The sequence below is a fragment of the Neovison vison genome, chromosome 4 (assembly GCF_020171115.1).
Source record: "Neovison vison isolate M4711 chromosome 4, ASM_NN_V1, whole genome shotgun sequence".
In the NCBI taxonomy this organism is placed as follows: domain Eukaryota; kingdom Metazoa; phylum Chordata; class Mammalia; order Carnivora; family Mustelidae; genus Neogale; species Neogale vison.
In genome coordinates this window covers 231,144,173-231,163,062 of record NC_058094.1, presented here as the reverse complement: position 1 = coordinate 231,163,062, position 18,890 = coordinate 231,144,173, and positions in this window count along the sequence as shown.

Genomic DNA, 18,890 nt, shown 5'->3' with positions numbered 1-18,890 from the left:
CCTTGCTGGCCTGCACCAAGGCCCCACAGGCGTGGGCTGGTCTGTCTTGCCTGGGAAAGGGGAGGAGGCCGGGAGAGCAAATGTCTCCTAAGAGCAGAGCGGGGGTCAGCACACTGGTCCTACCCTGCTGTAGTGTGTGGGGGACGTCCACAGTCACTGTGTGCAGCACTTCAGGAAAACCTAAGCTCCCGTCCAGAGGCTCTAGACTGACTGGTCTGCAGGTCCCGGGCCCTCGGCTCCCACGCAGAGGGCAGACTCACCGTGCTCAGCGGAGGCCATCACCGTCCCCGAGCTCTCCCTGCAGGCCCAGCAAGCCGCACGGAGGAAGGAGAGCGGGAGCCACGTGGCACCTTCAAGGCCCTGGAAGCAGCCACCTCTCCCAGGGCGCTGAGGCCGCCGGCCAGGATGCCCTCCTCAGGGCACCCAGGGCAGCGGGAAGTGGCCACCCAGCATCCAGCGGCTCCGGCAGCCACCCTAGCCGAGAAGCAGGGGCAGGGCTGACACACATGTGCTCGCCCGACCCCGCGCGCCTTGGCCCGTAAGATCTGCGTCAACACCGTCTGTGCTCAGCCCGCGCTCCCCTCGGGAGGAGCAGGGCACGCTGTGGAGTGCAGACTCTCAGAGCCAGGATGGAGGCCCACCGGGGAGGAGGGCAGGCTCGGCGCAGCGCCGGGTTGGGGGGGAGGGTGCCCCCGGGAGACCAGGGAGGACCACGGTCCCGACGCTCAAGGAAGACAGCGGTGTGGGCTTGCGCCCCTGCCATGCTGAAGGAGACCCTCTCCACGGCGGGCCTGCTCCTTTCTTAGCAAAAAAGGCAGCTTGTAAGGGGCCTTTTTTCAGGTTTTCAGGTAACAGGCAGAACAGTCCCTGGCCCGGGCTCCCCCGTCCCTCCCTCCCGATGCAAGTCGAGGTGTCGCATGAGCATTTGTGCTCACGCCCAGGGACTCCCCAGAACAGGGTCTCCCACGTGCTGGGCACAGCCAGGCGCAGTGGACCAGCGGCGGGAGGTGCAGCTCCCTCGGTGGCAGCCGGGACGGTCCCCACCCACCAACCCCAGCATCACTGACATTTCCTCTCTTCCGGGCCCCAGTCTGCCGGCCTCCAGGCACGAGCCACAGGAGCACCTCCCCCTTGGTTCTGCATGAGCCTGATCTCCCCACCCCTGGCCCCCAGCAGGCGTCCCCCACCCCCAATGCAGGTCCGCTGCTCTTTTACAAACCGACTTCTTTATTCCTGGGAAACAGGGGCCGAGACTCAGCAGAGGCCGTGGGTGGTCTGTGTCTCAACGGACAAGCACTTAAAGAGGCACCCCTCGGCCTGCGGACCTTACAAAGGATTTAGGGCATCTTTTATACAGAAAAGTGTTCTTTGGAAGATGGAAAGAAAGACGCTCGCTTCCTTCATGGTCTCTAAGGGTTTCCTAGGGAAGTAGAGCGGACAGAGGTGGTCTGCAGATTCTCTCCTCAAAACGAAAACCAGTCCCACCTTCTCCAGATGCCCTAGAGCGAGCCCTGAGTGGAAGGTCAGCAGGTCGTAGCCTGAACACCGACCCCTCAGCTAGCACAGGACCTTTGCTAAAGCTGCTTCTGTTCAACACCCAGAACTGAAGGAACAATAGGGGGAAGTAAACAGAACAATGGGATCGCGTAGGACCAGCTCTCTGCGTAAGATTCCGGCTTATGCATACCCTCTCCTGGGCGGAAGGTTGTAGGTGATCAGGTCAAAGACAGCAGTCTACAAACCCAACACCTTCGAAGCACAAGATTTTATAGTTTCAATAATTATAATTATGAATCTAGAATATGCAAATATTGTTTTCCAAATCACGACGGACGTAAATAACTACAATTCCTTTCTGATTTGAAAACACACTCCACTAAAGCTTCATTTCAAGGTCACTCGTAATTCCGCAGTTTCACGCAGCATGAGTAGATTATGGTCTCCCAAGTCTGCCAACCTGCAGTGAGAAAACCCTTATCTATTATAGCTCTATGGAAGCTGGAGGTACGTAGGACATGATCTCTGTACACTTCATTCCGGTTTTCGTGTGTAAAACACGCAGGCACACAGACACACACGCGCTGGGATAGGATGCATTCCCGTGGGTGCGCTCCTGCCTGCCTCCCTGCCGCTGTCTGGGTAGGATTTTGTCTGGCTTCACACACGCTTCTCTTCTCTCCCTCCTTGTCAGACAGCCTCTGGAGCTTTGAGATGGGGGACCTGCGCTCCAGGCCTTCCCCTGGGCGGCGTTGATGACGCAGCTCAGGCGCAGCTCCACGCCGAGAGCGAGAACTAAGGAAGAAAGGAGACCGGGAGCTACCACCACGCACAAGGGGCCTCTGTGGTGTAAGAAAATGTGTGAACTGCTCAAATTCCTGGGGATGCACAGATCATGCTTTTGATCACATGTCGCACTTCCCTGGGACTGAGACCACGGACCATGGATCAATACGTGTATCTGGTCTGCAATGTGTCCTAACCCCCATGTCCACTGTCCGCCTGTCCATCTGGCCATGTGACTGCTCATGGCTCTGCAAGACAAGAGTTCAGCAAGGCAAAGAGGGTTTTGAGGAAAAGACAGGCATTAAATGAGGTTACAGGGGATATGTAGAATTTATAAAAGGGAACAACTTAACAATAGGGCAATGTGGCTAAAGCGGCTTGCCAAGGGGCCCTGCTCCGCTGTGTCCAGGAAGGCAGCAGGAGGTGCCGTCAGACGGACAGGCTCCAGACGCCCCTAGCAGATGAAACAGGCTTTCTTCTGAAGACTGGGAGCTTCCCAAGGCTTTTGAGCTGGGGAATGACGAGGCTGAGGCTGTGTTTCAGAAGCGAACTGATAGCTGGGAAAGAGGCCGTGTCATGGAGCATCGGTGAGCTTGGTCCGCACAGGAGGGGAAGGAGGGCACCGGCTATCGAGGCCAGGAGCCGGGGAGGCACCCCTGTGGTGGGACAGTTTGCTGAGAGGCAACAGCGGGATCACAGGAGAGTCCCCGGACGCCCACATGACAGTGATGTACGCTGTGGGCCAGAGGTCGCCGTGTTCACGCCGTTTACTCTGATGCTTTCAGAATAAAATGAATGCGAGGCTTTCTCAAACAGTAGTCTGGCTGACGGGACCAGCAGCCTGCAGTTCCTCCTGTCCTGCAGGAGTTTTTCTTAGAAAGGAGGGTGTCCGAGGGCCAGGCGGGAGACAGGCTTTCCCTCCGTTCTCCTCTGTTGACACGACAGCCTCACAAACCCACCCACATCATAAGAGACATGGAGGAGAGACACTGGGGATCACGTGGGTTTGCACAACCCCAAGCCAAGCTGATTCTGAACGTGCTTTCAGTGATGTAAGAAACCACAAAGAAAGAGATCTACACATCAAAATCTGCGCAACTAGATTCAGGCGGAAACCAAGAAAGAGCATCCAGAGCGAATCTGAGTCAAACCCAGAGAGCAATTCTGGGCGCCATGGGGTTTCCAGCTCAACAGACCATAGCTCGAACCTGGGACCCCGAGGCGACCACTCTCCCTGACCTACACTCACTGTCAAGCTAGATACACAACAGGCTCCCGTAAGCAACGTCAAAATGTGTGCTTATGGAAGTTAAACCCCAGAATCCTATTTGGGGCATTTGGGTATGTGGGGCTGTGAGGGGAGGGTCTGTCAGTGAGAATTACCCTCCAGACTCAGTAGCTGAAGTTCAGGTCAGATTGCCAGGCCAATGTCAGGAATCGCGAAGTCAAGACAGAGTCAGCCAGGGGTGAAGGGGAGGTCATGGCCCACAGGAAGGGGGACGTTTGTTAAATGTCTGACCTGCAAAGGGTCAGTTAGCAGAACAGTTAAGCCCCAGACACAGGCAGGCTGGGTGGGTTCCGACCCATCTCCGACGGCACCATGCAGCGGGGGGTGGGCAGCACTGTGCCGAGCAGGGTGCTATTGAGGAAAAGCACGAGGCTGGGTCCAGGGATGCCTCGAGGACCCTGTGATCAGGGATTCCCAGTTGATCCCACAAGGTGTGTCCATATTCCAGCCCATTTTCCCAGCTGGGCCAAAGCGGATTACTGAGGCCAGCATGGAAAGCCGCTCCACACCCTTGTGGCACCCCCTCAACCTTGGCTTCCCAGCCTCACTGGTCAGCATCTCACCCAGATGATGTCCCTGCAACAGAGAGACAGTGTCCACCCAGGTCAACACAGCCCACAGACATTGCTCGGGCCCCAAGGTGAACACATCCCTGGAGCCGTCCCCACAGTGCCCTGCTCTCGGCCGCCCGCTGTCTGCTTGCTACTGTGAGCTGCCTTGAACTGGGGGATGGAGGCCAACAAAGCAATACATAAAAACGCCAGCCCTCCTGCAGCCACCCAGCCGGTCCTGCACTGGCCAGTCACACTAAGGTCTTCCTGGGGTCCCCATGCAGTCCCCTCCTGTTTCTGGGCCCAGGCCAGGATGATTTCCTTCCATGAAAGACAGCTCTCCAGATGTGAGCGTCCAGCACAGGAAATCAGGAAAGGACACCGGCTTCAGCCTCTTCAGAGTCTATGCTGGGGACCTTTGAGCAGAGTGAGATCCAGGTGACACTTCTGCTCCCAAAATGTCAGGGATGCTCTAGGGTACACCAGGGTTTGTGGTGGTTTGGGGTGAACTTCTTGAATAGTCTGCCTCAGCCACCTTCCCTGCAAGACTGTGGCCTCCTCACTGCCCTCCTGCCCATTTCAAGCATAGCCCACAGCCCCTTCAACACCCCCTTGACCCGTGTAGATAGAAGTCCCTGTGAAGACATGCAAGTGGGTTGGTTTGCCAGAGGTAACCAAGGACACGTCACTGCACGTTACTGTGGAGCTCCCGCCCGCCTGAGGGTGGTCTAGGTCTGGGTCAGCCGGGATGCCCAGGAACCCTCCGTGAGCAGGGCAGCAGGATCCTCTCCAACAAGCACACCTGTGTGGAGAGGGTGGCTGGCAGACCTGAGAGCGAGCTCCCTGGGGGCAGCCACAGAAAGGAGCCCGTCACTCCAGGAAGGTGCTGAGCCCTAGGGGAGAGCTCAGAAGGAAGCCCCGGCATACTTTCCTGGTGGAGAGATGACCTGCACCAGACAGCCTGTTGGGAGGGCTTTGGGCCATGCGAGAGGAACTGAGAGAGAAAATAACCTCCAGATGCCCCAGGGCCTGGAGCACAAAGGGAAGCATCTCACGACAAACTTTTTAAAAATATATGTAAGAGAGAGCAGATCCTGCTGGGAAGATGGTAGAGTAGGAGAACCCTGGGCTTACCTCTTGCCATGTGGCCACCTAGAGAGTACCTTCATCCACATAAATAACCCAGAAAGCAACCCAAAGCCTGGCAGCATGGACGCTCCATAGCCAAGCATAGACAACAGGCCACCACGACACAGATCTAGCCCCTCTAATCACTTTTGCAAGGTCCCATCAAAGCGGTGCCACCAGCGGGTGGTGTGCAAGCAGCCCAGATGAGGGCCAGTATCACTCCAAATTGACTCCTGCCCCCAGGAAAGGGGAGGACTACCACACACACCAGTATGACTGTGGTCTCAGCAGTGGGCTAGGGGCAGGCAGCTGGTCTGACTACAGGCCCCACCCAGCAACAAACTCTTCTCAGGGACCACACAGGGGAAGTGCCACAGTTTGGTGCTACTGCATCTCTGGAAAACACCTACTCTGACTCAACTCAAGCCCAAGGCAGCCCCCAACCAGCCCACTAACACCACGGGCACCAGACTCTACCCACAACAGGCAGAGAGCCATCACAGTCTAGAGTGAAGGCAAATGGAGCTACACCACAATGGCAGGACACCCCTGTAGCAACACACGTAGGAGATACCCCGAAGCACCATTTTCTGGTGAAAAGAAGATGTTGCCCTGTGGGGCACTAAAGGGCCTCTTCCTCACAAAACCACTACTTCCAAGTGTGGGAGACATCGCTGACTCTCCTAAAACAGAGAAACAGACACAGATATAGACAAAGTGAGGAGACAGAGGACTATGTCGCAAATTAATGAGCAAAACAAAATCATAGCAAGGAATCTAAATGAAATGGAGAGGAGTGATACATCTTGTAGCGAATTTAAAGCAATGCTCATAAAGGTACTCAATAGAATTGAGAAAGGAGTGTAGGACTTCCCTTACACCCTTCATAAAGGGATAGAAGACCTTAAAAAGAACCAATTAGAGAAAATGAACTCACTTAATGAAAATAAAAATAGACCAACTGGAATAAGTAACAAACAAGAGGAAGTAGAAGGATGGATCAGCAACCTGGAGGACAGTGTCATAGAAAGTAATCAAGGTGAGCAGATAAGGGGGCAGGGGATACACAAAATGAGAAGAGAGCCAGGGAACATAGCAACACTGTCAAGCCTAACAGTTGCATCATAGGGATCCCAGAATGAGAAGAGCAAGGAAAGGTGGCAAAGGTTTATTTGAAGAAATAATAGCTGAAAACTTCCTCAATCTGGGGAAGGAAAGAGAAATCCAGATACAGGAGGCACAGAAAGCCCTCAACAAAACCAATCCAAAGAGGTCTGCACCAAGATACAAAGTAAAATAGATGGCCAAAAGCAGTGGTAAAGAGAATTTTAAAAGCAGCAAGAGAAAGGAAAACAGGTACATACATGGGAAACCCCATAAGACTATAAGTAGATTTTTCAGCAGAAACTTTACAGTCCAGAAGGGAGCAGCATGACATACTCAAAGTGCTAAAAGGAAAATATCTGCAACCAAGAACAATCTATCCAGCAAGGCTTCCATTTAGAATAGAAGGAGAGATAGAGTTTCCCAGAAAAACAAAAGTTAAAGGAATTCATGGCCAGGAGCAAAACCAGCCATGTTCCCATCACAATGATGCCATCAGCCTGTGAGTCTGACATCCACAGTCCGGCCTCCCTCCTCCTCAAGTCACATGCACAGCCTGCTCAATGCCAAATCAACATGCCTTCACATTGAGGACTGAAACTGACACCCTTCCCCTCAAATTGCAGCCCCTGTGCTCAAGTTTGTGCACAAAAGTGGACATAATTATAACTGCAGAATGAAGCAATCCAAATAGTGACACCAATTCTATGGACTATATCATGGATAAAAGGAGTGTGCTAGGCTAAGAATATCTCCAACACGCACATCAAAGATACACACAGCACAATTCTGGTTACTAAAAGAAACAAACAAACCATACGAGACTCTTAGGCATAGGAAACAAACTGAGGGTTGTTGAGGGGAAGGGGTTAACTGGTGAAGACACAAAGGGGGGCACATGATGGGATGAGCACTGGGCGTTCTATAAGACTGATGAATCCCTGAACTCTACCTCTGAAGCTAATAATACACTATATGTTAATTAATTAAATTTAAATTTTAAAAAAGAAACCCCAAAATATATGTAAGAGCAAGCTGAAAGATTGCTTGATTTATAAAATGAACTGGAGAAGCAAAGCATTTGACTCTTAGTTCACCTGAATAAAGTTTCTGAGAATCCATCCAAGCCCCAGTCGCCTCTCCTTCCCTCTGGATGGGGCAAGGGTCCAGGTCCAGGAAGACATTCACTGCCCCCATTCCAGCATGTGGCTTCAGCATCAGGAGCTGTTGATGCTGTCTTCTGGAGACAAAATGGAGACACATTCTCTTGTGGTGTTGGGCAAACCTATCCTGCAGCTCCCTCTGTCCTTCCAACCCTTCCAGAAAGGCCCTCAAGCAGTCTGTTTCAGCCAAATGAACCTTGCAGGATGTGCACTCCAGAGAACAGGAGTCATTCTGAAGCAGAAAGGAAATGGTTTGACTGGGAAATCTGGGATTTTCTCAGGTGGGCTCCACGCACAGCTAATCCCTCAAATGAATGGGAATCTAAAAGGTTCCCGAAGCGTAGCCACTCCCCCAATATCAGAGAAGCTCCAGAAGCCTCCCTGACTCTCAGCCCTCCCCAAGGTCCAACCCCCTCCAGAGGCAGCTGATGAGAGAGGGGCTTAATGACTTTCCAGCAGACACTATTGCTAGATGTCCCAGCAGTCCCCACAAGGGACGAACAGGCCCTACAAATGTGCCCTGTGAGCAGACAGCTTGGGTCCAGAGCATCGAGATGTAAACCCCAAACCCCCTCCCAACTGCCAGACCTGTGAGCAGCTCGTGACTTCTGAGAAGATGGGCTTGTTAACTGCAGGAAGCTCTAGAATCAGGCCCAACCCTTAGTAAGGGCTAACTGAGGGTTAGCAGTTTCTCATTTCATAATTGAAGGAATGTCAATCTTCCCATGAGGAGCTTATAATTAAACGAAAAAGTCCAACACTTAGAAAACTGACTAACAGAAACAACACAGATAATCAAAGAACAAAAAATTATAAAAACAAGAATAAGGAAAAAGTTATACACCCTCATAAGTAAAATAAAAAACTGGATACCTTAATTTCCCAAAAGAATGGCACTATTCAGTGATGATGGTGCAAGGGTAGAGTTATACTATGTAGTATTATACAGTTCATATTTGGGGGTTTTATTATCTATCATAGTTTTACCATAAGGCAATATACCTATTATACCATATAAGCATATCATTATCCTGTATTTACTTCCTCTATAAACATTAAACCTGTTAGAACTTTTTTTTTTAAGATATTTATTTATTTATTTGACAGAGGCAGAGCAAGAGAGGAAACGTAAGCAGGGAGAGTGGGAGAAGGAGAAGCAGGCTTCCCGCTGAGTAGGGAGCCAGATGCCGGGCTCAGTCCCAGGACCCTGAGATCTCGACCTGAGCCAAAGGCAGATGCTTAGCTACTGAGCCACCCAGGTGCCCTATAAAGCTGTTATAACTTTAAAATGTTCATTCTAGTTAGTAGGTTTATCTCTAGGGGTTTTCCCTAATTAAATATTCAGAGTTGTGCACAATGATTCATGTACAAAAATGGTCATTATGATGTTATTTATAATATCAATGTCAGAGAACTGAAAACAATAAAAATGTTGGGTCACTTAAGGATGATTAAATAACCTGTGATTTAGACTATTGGATGAAGACTCTGACATGGAAGGTCCACACTAGGCAAGGGTACCATGAAGAAAGTGGGGCCATGTGCCAATCCATCTTTTGCAAAGTACACTGAGTCAGCCACATACAGGCTGAGCATTCTCGAACAAGATCAAAATTATGGGAAAGAGTCACCATAAGTAAGCAGGAGGAACAAGTCGCTGCCCTGTGTAATCTGAGAGGCATTTACTGCCTGAGACAGCTCTCTTGGGTGGTTCAACCGGAAACACTCACCATTGTGCCTCCCTGTAATGATTAACTCTACCAAGCAAACCATTAAGAGTGCAATGCAAATTATCTGATCCAAATGCTCACCTGCCAAGGATATTCAAGGATGAAATTTAGACAACCACCTTTGATCAAATGAACTGGAAAAGGAAAAGCCAGCTCATCTAACCCAGGGTCTCGATTACGACAAGGATGGAACCCATCTTCATACACAGCTCGGTGTCTCTTCCTGAGGTCCCAACTCATATCTCCACTTGTACATCAGATATCCTCCCTGATAGCCCATCCCACACTTAGCATCTTCTTCCCGTTTCGCAATGATGAAGAGTTGATTTGTCAAGAAGATATAAACAACCCTAAATGTGCAGGCAGCTAATGACCATCAAGATGCACGAAGCAGAATGGACAAAATTTTTAAAAAACAAAAAATAAAAAGAACAGACAAATCCACACACATAACTGGAGATTTTAACCACTTCTCTAAAAATCAATAAGGATATAGAAAATTTGAACAGTATCAACCAACTTGGCCTAGTGAACACAGGCAGAGGACTTCACCCAACAACTGCGGAATGTGTGTCTGTCCAAGAGCACACAGATACTTGACCATGTGTTAAGCCATGAAGCAAGTCTCGATAGATTTCAAATGAACAAAACCATACACAGTAGATTCTCTGATCACAACGGAATTAAACTAGAAATCAGTAACAAAAACAAGTAGAAAACACTGAACATGAAGTTAAGCAACACATCTGTCTAAATAAATGAAAGAAGAAATCACAAGGAAAGTTATAAAATATTTTGAACTGAATGAAAACAAAAATGCAATGTATCAAAATTTGTTGAATGCAACTAAAGAAATCCTTGGTGGAAATTTTAAAACTTAAAATATAGATATAGTGAGTGCTGTGAAGTGTAAACCTGGTGATTCATAGACCTCCTATACCCCTGGGGCTAATAATACATTACATGTGAATTTAAAAATTTAAAAATTTTTTTAAAATAAAAAATATAGATATTAGCAAAGAAAATGAGAAAAATCAATGATCTTGCTTCCACTTCATGAGAAGAACAAATCAAGGGGCGCCTGGATGGCTCAGTGGGTTAAAGCCTCTGCCTCCGGCTTGGGTCATGATCCCAGGGTCCTGGGATCGAGCCCCGCATTGGGCTCTCTACTCAGCAGGGAGCCTGCTTCCTCCTCTCTCTCTGTCTGCCTCTCTGCCTACTTGTGATCTATCTCTCTCTCTGTCAAATAAATAAATAAAACCTTAAAAAAAAAAAAAAAAAGAAGAGAAGAAATCAACAGCTTCTTTCCCAGTCTGTTGTTTCTCTTGTTCTGTCGAGCTGGAAGCCTTGGAGGCACCCAAAATTCTTCCTCATCCAGTCGGTACACCCAAGGGTCTTGCCATCACTACCCCACCACTGTCTCCCTGTTGGCTCTTCAGTGTGGTTCCGCATTCCCCTCTTTGTAGACTCACTATTTTGCAAGGGGCTAAACCAGCAGTCTCCTAAGTGGTCTCAACCAAACTTGACCACCCCAGCCCTTCCCCAAATCAGCCACAGAAATTGCTGTTCAGCATGCCATTGACATCATGCTATCCCTCCAGCAACACATACCTTGGAGTTCTTGTCCCCTTCAGTAGCCCTCCACCACCATAAACGTGGGAGTCTTGCAAATGACTCACACGGGTCCTAGGCTCCCACCACCCCAACCAGCTGATGCTCCCCATGTCCTCACAGCTGGTGTGGCCCCCACCAGCACACCCTCGTCCGCTGGCTCCACAAGGAGATACCAGGTATTCCTTCCTGGGAAGCCTTTCTTCGCATCTCCCGGCTTGTTGTTAGCCCCATTCTGTGCCTCTCTTGTTCCTAATGTCCCCTGTGTACCTCCTTCATACTTAATGGTAAGTTTCCCTGTGAATGTTCTAGTCTCCCTTTTCCCTATACTCTTGAGTTCTTGAGACAGGAACGACATCTCGGTCACCTCTGCCTCCCCACCCTGAGAAGCCACTGCAGAAAGCAGGTCCCTGCTAACTTGCCCCGTCATAATTCGCAGGTGAGTGTTGAGGTCAGCGAGCTGGCTCCAGAAGGATGCAGGGATCTGGCCCAAGTTGGAAGGTATCGGCTCTCCGCCGCGCTCCCCTGGGACGCTTAAACTCACGCGGTGGGTATTTCAAAATACATAAAAACCGACTGCCTATGGGTCTCCTACTCTCTTCTTTCCGAGGAAATGCAGTACGGATGACACTTTCCTCTACTCAGAGAGAGAAAACCTTTACCTGGTAATAGGGTTCCTAAAGACTAACCCATGAGAGCTTTCCAGAGAATCCTTCCCAGTGAATTTTGAGCCAGTTCTTCAAGAATGTTTCGAGTCGCGGCGCGCGCTGGTCCTGCTCGTCTGCAGCTGGTGGTGAGCAGCGGATGCACCTGACCCTGAAGGCGAGTCCGCCAAGCTGCCCCCAGGGCTGTGGGATGAGGCTCAGCACCGGCAACTCCACCGGCTGCACCACTGCGCCTGGCAGAAGGACAGACGTCCTCCTCGGGAGCTCAGACTGTCGGAGAGGCCAGCAGCGCCCCTGTCCAAGCCCCGGGGTGGGGGGAGGGGGACCCGTGTCGCTAGCCATCCTTCCTCAAGGCAGCGAGGCGAACGAGCTGCAGAGCAAGGGCATGGCGACCTCCGGCCCACGCTGCTCAGGAACGGTGACCGCAGTCAGTAACCTTCACATCCGCCCTTGGATCCCGAGGGGGCCACGGTCTTCAGGGAAGTGTCCCCTCAGGGCGGTTCCACCCCAGGCAGGCGCGGTCCAGCTCTCAGTGGGCAGCTCGTGCTTGATTAGGTCACGACTACGGGAGCCTGGGGCCTATTTTCTTGGAAATACGTTCGAAAATATTTAATTCTGTAAGGCAGAAAAGGCCCAATTTAAAATAAAGTGACTCATTCTCTTCAAGCGGGTCGCTTTGGCTCCTTCCCTCTGCCTCAGCGCAAGACACCCGTTGCCATAGCAACCTGCACAGAATGGAAAATGGTCCAGAAATTTCAGAGGAAGAGTTTCTGGGTTTGTTTTGATGGGACCGTCCGGATCGTTCCCTTCTCGAAGCGCAGACGATGTGGTTCGCGCCGGGGCAGGCAGGGCGCACGCTGGGCCGCGCTGTCCGGCCAAAAGGTCCCCCTGCGGGGCTCGCTGGCCTCAGGGTCAGAAGCGCCGCCTGGACGAGAGCCTCTCCCTGCAGACGACCCCTCCCCGGGCGCACGTCCCTGCTTCCTCCAGGCCCCTACGTGCCTGCTGGAGCCCCGGGAGCCCCGCCTTCACGAGGCCCTTCCCCAGGCAGGTGCGGATGCTCGTTTCACCAGGGGGCTCTTGCGGGTCCTTTCCGAGAAATCAAAATCAGAGTTCACTTTTAAAACCAAAAAGGAAAACTGAACATGGGCTAGAGCTTCACACTGTGGATAAATAGGAATCCCAGGTGGAGGAAGGGGTTAATGTGCTAAAAATGAAAACCAAAAAGTGCTAAAAGAATTTGTAGGTGAATTTCCCCACCATTGGTGAGAAAGTTCTTCCTAATATCAAAGAAAATTCCTGCATTTTACTGCACAGAAGTTCTTATGTTGTACCACATTTTAAAGTTCTCCTTACCAAATAAAAAACACCAATGCACTGAATTAAAAGGCAAGTAATAATATAGAAAAATATTTGCAAGCGTTATGAAAAGGAGTCAATATTCCTAAGGCTCAGTCAGTAAGCAAGCTGCCAAGACTCCATGAGTAAGTTGGCAAATCACTTAAAAAGCTAAGTCACAGAGTATAAATAAAAATACTTCATAAATACATGAAAATTGTTCAATGTCACAAAAAAATAAAGTGATGCATTTTTATTTCCCAATACTTAAAATAATTTGTAAAGTTAAATTGAAAGATCCCCCCGGGGCTCCAAGCACCCCGGAATGGACCCCTTCTCAGGAGGAGACCCCCGGACCCAAAAACCGAGCCGAGTCCACTGGTCAGATGCAAACAGCACGAGGTTTATTGAGTAGACACAGGTACCTGCGGGCGGTCAAGTCTTAGGAGGACTCGCGCGCCAGCCCTTAGTTCAGGGCCTTTTTATGGGGTTTGGGGAAGCGAAAGCATACGTACAGAAGCGGAAGCATGGTTACAAAGTTTTCATTGGCTGGTTTGAATGTAAAGGCATACTTGGCGCGCGGGAATACCCCTGATTGGTTCGCTCAGCATCCTTCATTTACATAGTGGGAAGTTACTTTCATTGGTCGTTAACAAAAGGGAAACAGACAGTATTGGCTAGATTTCAATCCTTCATTAGCATGTAGACTGACCATCGGCATTGGCCAGACTACAATCCCTTATTAGCATGTAGACTGACCTTTCAACATTCCTTGTAGTATCTTATCACTTTTTACAACATGGGAGGAATGTTTAAGGGAGTGGGAGAAGGGGGTGTTGGCTAAGCAAAGAGAAGGGGGAAGGAGGGGGAAAGGGAGGGAGAAAACCCTTTTCATTCCCCCATTTTCTTTTTGGCCCGAGTAAAATCTTTTACTTTACTAGGGGCTAATCTTCCGCTGCCCTATTGCATGATATTGTTGGGTTAATACCATGGTTTGGACAAGCGACAATCTATCCTTTACGAATTGGGTTATTCTGTTAATGATGCATGGCCCGAAGGAGGTTATTAGGGAAGTAAACCAGGGTGAACGATTTCAAACTCCTTTATACCAAGACTGTTGGGATTCAAAGTCTCTTTTACGCTTATTTAGCCTTTTCTTCAATTTGTCTGGAGTTTCTGTTACTACTCCAGTCTGGTCGGCAAAAAAAACAGCATTCTTCTCTGAGAGCAGCACAAAGGCCACCCTCTTTTAGGAACAGTAGGTCTAAGTCTCTTCTGTTTTGTAAGGTAACTTCTTTGTTGCAAATCTCAAGGACATTTGCAAACAAAGGGAGACTTCTGCCTTACAAGACTGTGATCTCTGCAATATAAACATTTGTTCTTCTTTCAGGGCAGTTAGGGGTGCCTGTGAAATGTCATACATATTACCAAGGGGAGTGGGTGGAGAGGGGGTGCAAGGCGCCAGCCCCTGCTCCCTCCTCAGCCAGCCTCCTGAACAATTTTGACCCTTAAATCTTTAAGGTGGTTGAAGGTGGAAGGTCTTATCTTCTGTAACTTCTTCCTGCTGAATAGGGGCGTAGAGCTGACCCTACCTACTCAGGTCAACATTGATCAGTGGAGGAATGTATAGGGGAGTTACGAAAGGTGGAGGCAGCTGAATCCAGCGCTGACAGTGAAGAAGTATCCTTGCGCGTGGTAAGGATCATCTGTCGTGGTGAAGTCATTGCAGCAATGGAGTCTCGGCACCAAGTAGAGAAACATTGAACAAAGCAACATATTAAGGCTAATAAAGCAATAAGAATGAGAAGCCCAAAAAGGAGATTTGGCCGCAGTCCTCCTCCAAACCAGTAAGCTAACCAATTGCTGAGAGAGAGAGAAGGATCTTGTAGAGCCTTAATCTGGGCATTCATATCCTTTATTAATCCTGTGACATTTTTGTGATAGTCTGGGATGTACACACAACGTTCTGTCTTGATAATTGCACATATGCCACATGACATCCTCTAGTCCCAAAGATGGAACAAAAATGGATGCTAAGTGATCATACCATTTAAAAATAGATCGCATCCATCTTTGTTTTAAGTTGGGGAGATTAGCTGGAGTTGTAATGGTTTTAGTAATGCGCCCATGAATCCAGGCAAATCCCAAGGTACAGCGACCTATCCACCCTGGAGGAAGCCAGGGCCACAGGTTTGTTTCACATATCCAGTGGGGTCTGTTTGGAGCTGGCCATCTAATGCCAGGTCACCTTGTCCAGTCAATAGCCTGGAGTACTATTACTTGGTAACACATTTCTAATGATAGCCGTCCCAGATATCATGTGTTATTTGCCAAAATATCACTCGTATGATTTCTTTGTTCCCAGCATAAAACTGCCTTCTGACTGAGCCGTCCAATCGTGGGTGTAAGCCACAGATATGCATCACAGATCTGATATACGCCATCTTCAGTATAGCGATAAGGAGGGTTTTGTAACTTAGGCCCATATTTGATTGGGGAGTTATGGCTTGATAGCAATCCCCTTTCCTTCCAAATAGCTCCATGGGCATGTAGTACCAGGAAGGCATATTTGGAGTCAATGTTAATGTTTATTCTTAGGCTTTGGCAATTGCAAAGTGCTAGTGAACACTACAGTATACCTAGCTTTTCTTATTTTTTTTATGAAAACTATTGTCATCAGTAAACTGTCATTCATCCGGCATATCTGTAAGTATAGCCCAGTATTTAATTAGTCGGCCTTCATCATTCTTTGGTGGCCTTTGAATTCTAAGAAAAATCTGGACCTGACGTGAACTCATTAGTTAGGGGCTGTTTTAGGTTTCGCTAAAGCATCTGTTTGCAATTGCACCTCAACAGAGGTGGCCTCTAGGATAAATATGACTAAGGGATGAAACCAATAAGAAGACCCTTGAGTGGTCCAGCCTTAACAATATCCTGATTACAGAGGATCACTGGCAAGTGAGAAAACTTGTCAAGAGATAAGGGGAGTTCCCCATGCATCATCCGATCTAATCATAAAGAAAGTGGGGTCATCCATTATCTCTATAAGTCCATAGTTAATCCTATGGAGTGCAATAGGCTGGCCTTTAGGCAATTTTATTATCCCAGCCACACACAAGGTGTTAGTTATAAAATTGTAGGGGAATCAATCCCATTTTCCAGTTGTTTAATCATGTGCCGTGGGGTCTGCTAATATCCCCTCAAAATAAGATCGACTAAAGGAGCTATTGTACAACTTCTCTGAAGTTTACCTCAAATTATTTAGCTTAGGTAAACAAACATTTAAAGACAATCAAATCTAGAATTTAACATCCATAAAGGTGTGTTACTAAAACATAATTTTTCTCTCTAAAATAACCCTCATTTACAGAGATAGCCAAATCAGGACTAAGTCACTTGTGAAACAAGTCCAGTTTTAACAAACTTGGCCCATTATTTACATAAGCTCAGCAAGAACAGTTGAGTGTGATCATATAGATCTTTTAGAATCTGCTTTGCTGGAACTTCTTATAAGGAATCTCTAGGTTGAACTTCTAGTAGCCTCTCCAGGCCAGAAGCCAAGCCACGTACTTGCCATCAGGCATGCCTGTAATACCTGTCGATTTGGGCATATGCCTCTTCATGAGATTCTGCACCTACCAAGGAGTGACATTCTTTACTCACCTGGTGAGGCTGCTGGGAACTCTGTAAACAAGGTATCAGGCCAATAGTCCCAAGGAGCTTTATGGCTCCAGGTTTCATAAAGTCAACCTTAGTTCCTTTAAACTGTCTGGTCATATCCGAGTCTTTTCAAATATGACATTCCAGTCAAAGCCTTGGTAAAATAACCAGTTTCCAATGCTGTCCTGTTACAAGGAGAACAGATTCTTATTGAACTTATGCAAATGACTGATTGCCATGGAAGAAAGAATACTTACTGAGACCTTTTGGTTTCAGAGGGTTCAGATAGAGAGAAAAGTTGAATGCTTTGACTCGTTTACAAAGGAGCACTTTTACATCTCTATAAGTTACAGATAACTAGGAGGAAGTATCCCTAGTCTGGAAGAGCAAACATTAGAGAGAACCAGCAATGTTTAAAGTAAGACAAAACATTAAGAGACACAACACTATAATCTTTTAGTTCATTTAGTTCCATGTTACTAATTCTGGTGAATGCACCTTTAGTTAATTTTGGAAATCCTTACCCATTTCAGTTTTAGGATTTTCAAGTATATCAAATATCTGTATTTATCCTGAAAGTCCTTTATATGAATCTCCTTGAAGATTAAACTCATTTTACAAGAGAATTAAAACAATTATAAATGACAAAAACTCAGAATGGATATGGTTAGAGCTGAAGAGACACGGGAGTTTACAATTTAGCTGCAAGGAAATCAGGTTACTTCTGTGAGACATAACATTTCCCTAATTACAATATCAAGCGGTGATCTCTCCAAACGTTAAAACTTTAGGAAGTGCGTAGAATCTCTAGAATAGTTATAGTATTTTCCCAAATGTAACCCAAGGTTTATCATTGGTTCAGTAGTACTTCATGAGCAACTTCGCATACCAAGGAAAAGCCTGAGTTAAAGAGATTTACAACTTAAATCTTGTCAACATTTGCTAAAATCTTATAAAGTTTTGAAGCACATGCCTAAATATAATTAGGGATGTTAAACACCTGATAAAACAAAACATAGGAACTGAGTTTTCTGGGCAGGCAAAGAGGAAACCATTTACATTCTAGTAACAGCAGATCAATTAATCTAAGAAAACATTGTCCTTTTGAACAGAGACAATTTTAGTCGTGTACCAATGTAACTTTAAAACCCATCCATTTCAATCTTAGTCCATTCTTGACCATAGCTAAAATTCCTTTTCTGAAGATTTCCCTTCACAAACCTTCTACAACTTTCCTTTGCATTCAGGTTTTGTCCCAAGCCATTTCCTTCCAAACAACCATCTCATTTAGGACAAAATTTATCTTCCCTTACCTTCAACAAAATGTATTCCCATTCCTTAAATCTTTCTTACATATCTCCTACTTTCCTACATACAGAGTTTCCCTTTATTTCCATCAGTCTTAGTTACACTAAGCAGAACTTTGTATTCTTAGAAACACCTTTAGTTATTAGCCATTTGTGAACTGTTACAACAGAATTCTTCAGGTGGCAAATTTATGAATCAGTTAAGTGGAAAACAAGTTTACCAGCAGATTTAAATACTCTTAGTTTCTTTGCAGTTAAGAAGTCAAAAGCACAAATCTACATCCAGTAATTAATGACTTAGCATTTTATCCTGTTTGGTTAAGATATAGATGTCCACAATTCAATTCCGTTTGTCATCCAAGTAAAACTTTAAAACTTTCAGGTTACCAAAGACTTTGAAAGCTACTTCAGCAATTACCCATTAGAACTTTGGGACAGACAATTAACCATCAGTTTAGTCATTTCTTTGCTAACAAATTTTAATAAATAACACAAGCTTATTCTGACACCATTTACTACTGTTAACTTAAAAGACAGGTCTTATCTTAATTAAACCAACAAACTTAACTTAGTTCCAATAGTGATTTACGTTTCACCTGGGCCCACTCCACTTTGAATGTTTACCTGAGACATGCATGGGAAGATCTGGAGTGGGGGTTTTAGGTCCAGGGGGTGCTCTTTTTGCTCCTTGACAGTGGAGAGAGGAGCCATGGTGCATGATCTAGAGGCTAGTCATGCAGGCTGCACGCACGTTGGTGCAGAAACACGATAAGGGGGAAACAGAGGAAAACAAAGTGCTGCTAGGAGGCAGAGAAAGGATTCCCGGTTTTGGAGCTCATAAGCCCCAACAGAGGAGCAGATGCCATGCTTTCCCACCAGCAAGGGGGGAGGGGTTAAGCAGTCCAAGTCGGGCCAGAGAACACAGGGAAACTTCCCCGAAACAAAGAGAGTTTCGGCAGCTGCTCGGGAATATTCCTTATGGTCTCTGTCTCGAGTTAGACCAACCCCAGTTGGTTCCAGTTATAGCCATTAACATGGGAAGTGAGTGAGGGAGAAACCCCCACA